This window comes from Chiloscyllium plagiosum, unplaced genomic scaffold, assembly GCF_037043375.1.
Source record: "Chiloscyllium plagiosum isolate Xiang-an unplaced genomic scaffold, Cpla_swu_hap1 HiC_scaffold_34, whole genome shotgun sequence".
NCBI classification, from domain to species: Eukaryota; Metazoa; Chordata; class Chondrichthyes; order Orectolobiformes; family Hemiscylliidae; genus Chiloscyllium; species Chiloscyllium plagiosum.
The window spans coordinates 15837861-15848044 of record NW_028270172.1 but is presented as its reverse complement, the minus strand read 5'-3'; positions in this window follow the sequence as shown (position 1 = coordinate 15848044).

Sequence of the window (10184 nt, the reverse complement as noted above, 5' to 3'; positions counted from 1 at the left end):
TTGGAGGCCAAAGTGGAAGAAGTGCTGCGTTTGAACAGTCGAAGGAAACGTCTCAACTCACGACTCTCATTCCCAAAGTAAGAATAGAACTGTTTCATGAGCAGTGCGATCAGTGGGCTGCGCTCTGTTTTCCTTAAACGATTGAGAACCCCTTCATTTTCCAGCATGGTAGCAAAAAGGAGAAGGCACCATGTCAGGTGGTAGGGTTCTCAATTTTGGTCGAATGTATTCCCTAAGGTTCAATCTGTTTTGCCTCCAACTTCCACATTTGGTCAGTTAACACCTCCATCCTCGAAGCCTTCCCCTTTCTCTTCATTGCTCACTCCGAGGATTCTCGACTGTCAGGTCAAAGAGCCATTTGTTTCCCACCACCAATACTTTTCCTACTCATAAACATGAGGTGCTATAAAAAGCCTGCCCACAGCCATGTCCTGGAAATGAATGTTGAAATAAGAATGGGCCTGCTCCAGCGCTTTATACGATTCGAACACTTCGTGGTTTTTACTCACAGACTATTCTCAAAATCCTTTACACCTCTGGTAGTTAGAAATCTATCAACCTCCATCTGAACCATAGTCAAAGACTGAGCTTCACAGCCTTCTGGCATCCAAACAATTCCAAAGATTCAGAGTCCCACCTGTACAGCATGGAAACAGAGTCTTTGGTCCAACTAAATATCTTAAATTAATCTAGTCCCATTTGCCAGCAGTAGGCCCATATCTCTCTAAGGTGAAAGTGGGTACTGCAGATGCTGGAGATTAGATTCAAGATTAGAGTGGTGCTGGAAAAGCAGAGCAGGCCAGGCAGTATCCAAGGAGCAGGAAAATGTCAATTCTCCTGCTCCTCAGATGCTGCCTGACCTGCTGTGCTTTTCCAGCACTACTCTAATCTTGACCCATGTACAGAGAAATCTGGGTGTTCAGGTCCATTGTACCCTGAAGGTGGCAACACAGGTCGGTAGAGTGGTCAAGAGGCATATGGCATGCAATCCTTCATCGGACGGGTATTGAGTACAAGAGTTGGCAGGTCACGTTACTGTTGTATAAGACTTTGGTTTTGCCACATTTAGAATATTGTATACAGTTCTGGTTGCCACATTATCAAAAGGGTGTGGATGCTTTGGAAAGGGTGCAGAGGAGGTTCACTAGGATGTTGACTGGTATGGAGATCGAGTAGATTAGGATTACTTTCATTAGAAAGATGGAGGCTGAGGGGGGTACCTGATTGAAGTATACAAAATCATGGGAGATATAGACAGGGCGGATAGCAAGAAGCTTTTTCCCAGTGTGGGGGACTCAGTTACTCGAGATCACAAGTTCAAGGTGAGGGGGAAAAGTTTAAGGAAGATATGTGTGGAAAGTTCTTTACACAAAGGGTGGTGGGTGCCTGGAGGTGGTAGAGGCGGGCACATTAACACCATTTAAGATGTATCTAGACAGATATATGAATGGGCAGGGAGAAGAGGAATACAGATCCTTAGAAAATAGGCAATAGGTTTGGATAGAGGTTCTGGATTGACGCAGGCTTGGAGGGCTGAAGGGACCATTCCTCTGCTATAATTTTCTTTGTTTTTTTGTTCTTTGCTCTTTGATAACCATCAGTGACTTGTGTTTCCACATTGCATTCCATTTGCCGTTCTTGACCACTCTCCAAGCCTGTCCAAATACTGTTGAAGCCACTTTACATCTTCCACATTCCTTCATAGCTTTGTGACATCTGCAAATATTACATTTCATCCGCACATCCAAATCTTTGATCTCAACATTAAGTTGCCATATTCCTAACAGATCATAGGGCTGCTCTCTAATTCAAGAGAGACAACCAGTGCAGGAATTGTATCCAAGCTGTTAACGTCACTCTGCCTCACAACTGGCCATCCAGGCAGCTGAGATAATCAGCTCTCTCAAATCGTTGATATATGTTGTGAACAGCTGTGACCAAAGTACTGATCCTTACGGTACTCCACTAGTCACCACATAACAATGTGAGAATGACCTATTTATTCTCAGTCAGTTTTCTGTATATTAGTCAATCCTTAATCTATGCTATTAGCTCCAAGCCCATCCACTCCTCTTTACTAACTTTGTTAGTAACATCCTCAAATAACCACAAAAAGTTTGTCAAACACAGTTTGCCATTTGCAATTCATGCTAACAATGCCCAATCTGATCATTATTGTCTGAGTATCTAATTCTCACATTTTTATAATAGATGATAGCATTTTCATACTCCTGATGTCAGGCTGACCAGTCTGTAGTTCCCTGTTTTCTTTCTTGTTCAAAAACTGTACAGGACAAGGTTTTGAAGTGTGTTAGGAATGGCTTTCCAGAGCCATATGTTGAGATGACTAGAGGACAGGCTACTTTAGATATTGTGTTATGTAATGAAGAAAGTCTAATTAATAATCTTGTAAATTAATCTTTAGGGACGGGTGACCCTGGCCTATTTTGGAAGGTTCTGGTGCTGGAAAAAACCACTGCAGGTCAGGCAGCATCTGAGGAGCAGGAGAGTCGTGATGAAGGGCGTATGTCGACTATCCTGCTTCTTGGATGCTACCTAACCTGCTGTGCTTTTTCTAGCACCACACATTTTGACTCTGACTCTCCAGCATCTTCAGTCCTCACTTTCTCCTATTCTGAAAAGTTGCAAGACTCCTGGTGAAACTGAAGCTGATTGTAGTGTTCCAAATCAGCTAATAGCACAAAGTGGGAATTAGTCCTTTCAAGAACAGGTGACATGGGACTGTTTATTAATCTGGTGGTAATTTATGTGGTTAAGTACCTCAAGTTTTAGGAGTGATGTCGTATTAGTATAAAGACTGGGACAAGTTTCATTTGGCAAGGTTTAAATTATTTGGAAATAATAGAAAGGGGAATAAGAACATTGTTAATGAATGCACATTTATTGAATTAACCTTAGATAATTAGAGCAGCGGAAAGGAAAATAGGTTAATAATTGGGAACTGCTTTAGAACACCAGGTAGAAAGAGAGATACCATCCCCAAAATGAGGGACAAATGTCAAAACGGAAAGGGAGAAATTATTGTGGAATTATTGAACCAAGAAAATGTAATATATGTTGAAACTTTATTGCTGGAACAGCACAGCAGGTCAGGCAGCATCCAGGGAACAGGAGATTCGACGTTTCGGGCACAGGCCCTTCTTCCTGAAGAAGGGCCTGTGCCCGAAACGTCGAATCTCCTGTTCCCTGGATGCTGCCTGACCTGCTGTGCTGTTCCAGCAATAAAGTTTCAACTTTGATCTCCAGCATCTGCAGACCTCACTTTCTCCTCGAAAATGTAATATATGGCCAACTTGATGACATTAAAATTGTAGAATGATAATGAGATGCTTTCAAAGTACTCTAAAAGTAAATCCGAGGTCCTGGTGTAAGACTGCTGCTTAATTTAAACTAAATAGGGTAGAATACTTACTTTAATATCTGCAATGTCGTAGAAAAAAACTATTAACCTCCATTGTCTAGTTATCCTTTAGTAAGGGTTACTTCATGTATCACAATATTCAATATAAATAAGAGATAGCCAGTGAGATAATATAGCTGTTGCATTGTTGTTAGTTTCTAGAAAAAAGTCTTATTTGTCAATCACATCTCAAACTATCAGAATAATTTTATGACAGAGAGAAATGTAATGTGGATGATATAACAATCATTTATCCCCTCGTTTGGGAGATATAGATAAAAAGAAAAGTAGAAGGCATTTAGGATCTTGAGCCTGTTCCTTGCCATTCATTGAGATCATGGCTGACCTGTGACCTAACTCTAAATACCAGCGTATTTCCTTAGTATCAATGGTTAACAGAAGTTCATCAAACTCAACTTAAAGTTAACAGTTGATCCAAGAATTCACAATGAACTGTAATTTGCAGTAGTGTCATAAAGATGCTTTATACTTTTTACACAGTCATACTCTATGACTGTGTAAAAATTGATTAATTTCAAATTTTGTGTAGGTACCTTCTCTTTAACAGATGTCCTTTAAAGGTCACTGTGGATACGGGAAAGGCTTTTTCAACAAGATTTTCTGGAGATCACAAAATTGGTAATAATGCAGTGTTCTGCTGTAGACCCGCACTGGGACTGTTTGAAGGGTGATTGAGTTGAGGTACTTTGCTCTGTGGAATTAGTTGAGGAAAAAGAAGCCTGTGAAAAAGGGCTGTTCGATTAATCAGTCCTACTTCTTCAAAGAACTCTCTTTTTGAGTTCAGGATGAAATCTATTTCTTCTTACAGCGTCATAACAAGAGGGATTGACTATAGAAGCAAAGAGGTTCTTCTGCAGCTGTACAGGTCCCTGGTGAGACCACACATGGAGTATTGTGTGCAGTTCTGGTCTCCAAATTTGAGGAAAGACATTCTGGCTATTGAGGGAGTGCAGCGTAGGTTCACGAGGTCAATTCCTGGAATGGGGGGACTACCTTACGCTGAAAGACTGGAGCGACTGGGCTTGTCTACCCTTGAGTTTAGAAGACTGAGAGGGGATCTGATTGAGACATATAAGATTATTAAAGGATTGGACACTCTGGAGGCAGGAAACATGTTTCCACTGATGGGTGAGTGCCGAACCACAGGACACAGCTTAAAAATACAGGGTAGACCATTTAGGACAGAGATGAGGAGAAACCCAGAAAGTGGTGGCTGTGTGGAATGCTCTGCCCCAGAGGGCAGTGGAGGCCCAGTCTCTGGATTCATTTAAGAAAGAGTTGGATAGAGCTCTCAAGGATAGTGGAATCAAGGGTTATGGAGGTAAGGCAGGAACAGGATACTGATTAAGGATGATCAGCCATGATCATATTGAATGGTGGTGCATGCTCAAAGGGCAGAATGGCCTACTCCTGCACCTATTGTCTATTGTCATACAGTGAGGAAACAACTCCATTCGGTCCAACTCCTCCATGCTGACCAGACATCCCAATCTGATGTTGTCCCATTTGCCAACATTTGGCTCATATCACTCTAAATCCCATTTATTCATATACCCAGCCAGGTACCTCTTAAATGTTGTAATTGCATACAACTCCACCACCTCCTTTGGTAGCTTGTTCTATACATGCACCACACTTGGTGTGAAAAGTTACCTCTCAGGTCCTTTTTAAATTTTTCTCCTCTCATCTTAAACCTATTTCCTCTAGTTTTGGACTTCCGCATCATAGGAAAAGGACTTTGGCTATTCACCCTATCTATGGCTCTCATGATTTTATAAACTTCTATTAGGTCACCCCTCAGCCTCTGAATCTCCAGGGAAAGAAAGCCCCAGCCTATTCAGCCTCTCCTGATAACTCAAACCCTCCAGTTTCAGCAATATCCTTGTAAATCTTCACTGCACTGTCTCAAGTTCAATAACATCCTTCCTATTATTGCTGACTTTATTCACTCAATAATGACTCAGAAGCAATAGCCATGTCTGAGCATAAAATTATCCCAGATAAGTAGCATCCTGCCATTTAATATGTCCCTCAGAACATCACTTTGAGGTGATGAAGGGACAGAAATGAAAAGCAAATAAGTTATATTAACTTATATGGAATCTTGTAGATCACACGGATTATTGCGAACTGTTTTGTCTCCATCTCGTAAAAAGGAAATAGAAATACTTGAAATAATGTGAAAATATTTATGGGAATCATATCAAAACTGAAAATTATACCTATGAGGAAAATTGATCATGCTGGGGCTCTATTTTTTAGAAACAAATTATTCTGAAGGATGGCCTGTTAATGGTCATCAAGACAGTGAAAAGTTTTAAAAGTCAGACAAGTGACAGACATTTCTACTTGTGGAGACACCCAGAATTAGATGCTATTAATATAAACTCAGTACTAATATATTCAATACAGAATTAGAAGAAATTTCCCAGTGAGTGGTTACAACATAGAACTTGGAACCACTCATTGAGGTGAGCAACATAGATGAGGAAGAAAATATTTGAAGAGTACATAGATGGGCTGGATGGAGAGGAGTGGGAGAAAGGTTGTGTGTAGCATAAACACGAGGATGACCTTGCAGAATCAACAGACCATTCAATTAAATTGAATTAGTTTCATTGTCACACGTACTTAGATGAGTACAGTGAAAAGTTTACAAGCTGTCACTTAGGGAACCATTTTAATTACAAAGGTACTTAGGTACAGATTCTTCAGTGCAAGTTCTTAGGGAAAAAAAGAAAAATAAAGAAATAAGAAGTCCAGCATTGCAGATTATAGGAATAAATTAGAAAATAGAGAAATAAAAAGTTGAGAGCAATGATCCTTCCAACCCAGTTTATGCTGGCACCTAACATCTAGTTGCGTCTGAGGTTTGACTCCAGACTGCAACAGGTTTCGTGTTGGGGTTCTTGAGGCCAGAGACATGACTCTGGAATCACCTAGTGACTGGAGGTCCATGCTGAGGCTGCACCGGGCTGGAAGATCGCCATGGGCCATTGAGTGACCTCCATGACAGGCTGAATGAACATCATGTTGGGCCAGGAAACTGCCATGCTGGGCTGAGGGACCGCCATGCTGGGCTGCTGAGAACCCACCACACCGGGTAAAAAGGACACCATGATGATGCAAGAGACCGCCACTCTAGGCTGTTGAGGGATTGCCATGCTGAGACTGCTCAGCTAAGAGGACACCACACAGGGCTGAGAGATTGCCACGCCTGCGCGCTGAGAGACCGCAATACCAGCCGAGAGGACACTGCATTAGTCCAGGAGGCTGCCATGTCACTGTAATGCAATTATGTAAACATGACAAAAACATGATTTTAAAAATAATTCTATATGGGATGTGAGCAACACTGGCTAGGCCAGCATTTATTGCCCATTCCTATTTGTTGTTGAGAAGCTGGTGGTGAGCTGCCTTCTTGAAACTCCCAGACACTCCCAGAAATGGCAACATATTTCCAAGTCAGCATGGTGAGTGGTTTGGAGGAAACTTGCAGATGGTGGGTGTTCTTGTGCATCTTCTACCCTTTTCCTTCTCTGTGGAAGTGGTCATGGGTTTGGAAGGTTCTGCCCAGGAATCTTTTGCAAATTTCTGCAATGCATCTTGTAAATATCACACAGCTGCTATGAGTGTCAGTGGTGGAGGGAGTGGATGCTTGTCGATATGGTGGCAATCAAGCAGGCTGCTCTGTCCTGGATTGTGTCAATCTTCTTGACTGTTGTTGGAGGAGTGCTTACCCAGGCAAGTGGGGAGTATTCCACTTGTCACTTTTAGATGTTGGACAGGCTGTGGGGAGTCAGGAGTTGAGTTAAACACTGCAACATTCCTAGCCTTTGAGCTTTTGTAGCCTCTGTATCTATCTGGCAGGACTAGTTGAGTTTCTGGTCAATGGTAACCCCAGGATGTTGACAGTGGGGAATTCAGTGATGGTAACGGCATTGAATGTCAAGGAGTGATGGTTATATTGTCTTTTATTGGAGATGGTCATTGGTGGCATTTGTATGGCACAAATTTGTCAGCCTAAATCTAGATATTGTCCAGGTTTTCTTCCATATGAACATGGACAACTTCAATATCTGAGGACTCAGGAATAGTGCTAAACATTCCAACTTTTGACCTTTTGATGGAGGGAAGGATGTTGATGAAGTAACTGAAGATGATTGGACCTAGGACCCTACCCTAAGCGAATTTTGCAGAAATGTCTTAGAGCTAAGATGTCTAACATCCAACAACCACCACCAGCTTCCATTGTGCCAAGTATGACTTCAACCAACAAAGAGTTTGACCCCTGATTCCCACTGATTCCAGTTTTTCTAGGACTCCTTGATGCCACATTCTGTCAAGTGCAGCCTTGATGTCAAACACTGTCATTCTCACCTCATCTCTGGAATTCAGCTCTTTTCTCCATGTTTGAACCCATGTGATGAGGTCAGCATGCTGAGTGGCTCTGGCAGAACCCAAACTCGGTGTCAGTGAGCCGGTCATTGCTAAGAAGATGCTGCTTGATGACACCTTCCATCACTTTTCTATGATTGAGAGTAGACTGATGGGGCGGTAATTGGCCAGGTTCGATTTGTCCTGCTTTTTGCGTACAGGACACACCTTGGCAATTTTCCACATTTTTGGGGAAATGTCTGTGTTCTAGCTGTACTGGACCAGTTTGGCTAGGGATGTAGCAAATTCTGCAGCACAAGTCTTCAGTACTATTGCCAGAGTGTTGCCAAAATAAATTATCTTAAGAAAGTATTGCACTCTCTTTTTAAATTCATGAGGTTTTTACCCTGGCGTACATTACAACCTGGAACGCAGGACAAACTTCCCAAGGAATGCTACTGTAATGTATCCTGTGGTTGTACAGCTGATATGACCACTTGAAATATAATATAAGAGCTGGAAGTAGAATCTGAGGAACTTACAATCATTTTTATATTCTTAATCATATTCACCCTAAGAATGCATTCTTTATTTCTCAAGCACATAAAGCATGAAAGAACTTTTAATGCAAATAAAATTGATTAACATTTTAAGTTCAAATGTAAATTATAGCTGTACTAATTTCTCTGTAGTTCCTAAGTATCATTTTAATATGAGCAACAACATTAAATTGTTTGTATTTTTGGGTACTTGGCAGGTAATTTTTTTTCACAGGATTGAGAATTGCAGTGTATGAATTTTACACTGTAAGTGTCAAGGGTCCAGCATGCCTCAAGTATGCTGATATAAAGCTAAAGTAGGAATGTTATATATGGGGAAGCAGTGGTGTAGTGGTAATGTTGCTGATAATCCAGAATCTTAGGCTAATGTTCTGATGACATGTGTTCAAGTCCCAATATGGTAAGTGTTGAAGTATGAATTCAATAAAAGCTAGCTTAATTATGACCATGTAACTATTGTCACACCAAATTCCATTCAGTCATTGTTCTGTCTGAAATAGCTTCTGTTTCAGTAAGGTCTTTTGAACTCCTCATTCTTATTTCCAAATTCCTGCACAGCTTTGCACTTTCCTATCTCTTAAATCTTTTCTAGTCCTATGATTGTCTGAAATCTTGCTCCTCCAACAGTGGCTGCTTGCGCACCCCAAATCTTCAACGTTCTATCACTGGCAGAAATTCCTTCAGCTGCCAGGATTTCGTAGTCTAGAATTTTGTACCGAAAGTTATTCACCTGTCTCTTTTCCTTTTAAGGTAGTCCTCAAAATCAACATTTGTATTTGACTTTGCAACATATGCGCTTTAGTGTCAAATTCCACTTGGCAACACCTCAATGACATGTTTTAGGGTGTTATACATTCAGTTAGTATATTTCAAGTTGTTGTTTCCCTTCTTATGTTTCACTGTTAAACTCAGTTTGCATCATTATCACCTATTTAGCAACATTATCCTTTACTCTATTTGATCATCCCTGTCCAATCACAGATTTTCCTTTTCTTCTTATTCAACCTTCCCAGGATGCTCACCGACTCTGCTTTTACTGAAATCCTGTTAAATTATTGAAGTCTTTAAGTTCCCATAGAAATTCGTTGACCTGAAATGTTAACTTCTTCCTCCACGGATGCTATTTAACATACTAATACCATCAATATTTTATATTTTCAGAGTAGTTTTGAAAACACTCACAATTTCAGCAAAGTTGTGACTAATTCAGAACTTTTACTGCTGGAAGAATGGTTGTGGGAACTTCTCAATATTGAATTCCTGAGGAAGATATGTCTGCCAAGATTCCAAGGACAGCACGGTGGCTCAGTGGTTAGCACCAGGGACCTGGGTTCAATTCCCACTTCAGCCAACTGTCTGTGTGGAGTTTGCACATTCTCCCCATGTCTGTGTGGGTTTCCTCCGGGTGCTCCGGTTTCCTCCCACAATCCAAAGATGTGCAGGTTAGGTGAATTGACCATGCTAAATTGCCCGTAGTGTTAGGTGCAGGGGTAAATGTAAAGGAATGGGTCTGGGTGGGTTGCTCTTGAGAGGGCTGGTGTGGAGGGCCTGTTTCCACACTGTAGGGAATCTAACTGTGCATAGTTAGTGACTTGATCATATATGGCAGAGTATCAGAATTACTCTATTCCTTGTTCTTTTCTCCTTCAAGAATAACCCTAATAGCTAGAAAATGTATTTTTTCAAAGTGAATTTCTGCAGAAGGATATCAATTTTTTTCCTCTTTCCTAAAGTTTGTGTGTGTGTTTGGGATATTTAGATGAATAAACATTTATATTTCCATTTTACCAACTGTGATTGTTAAT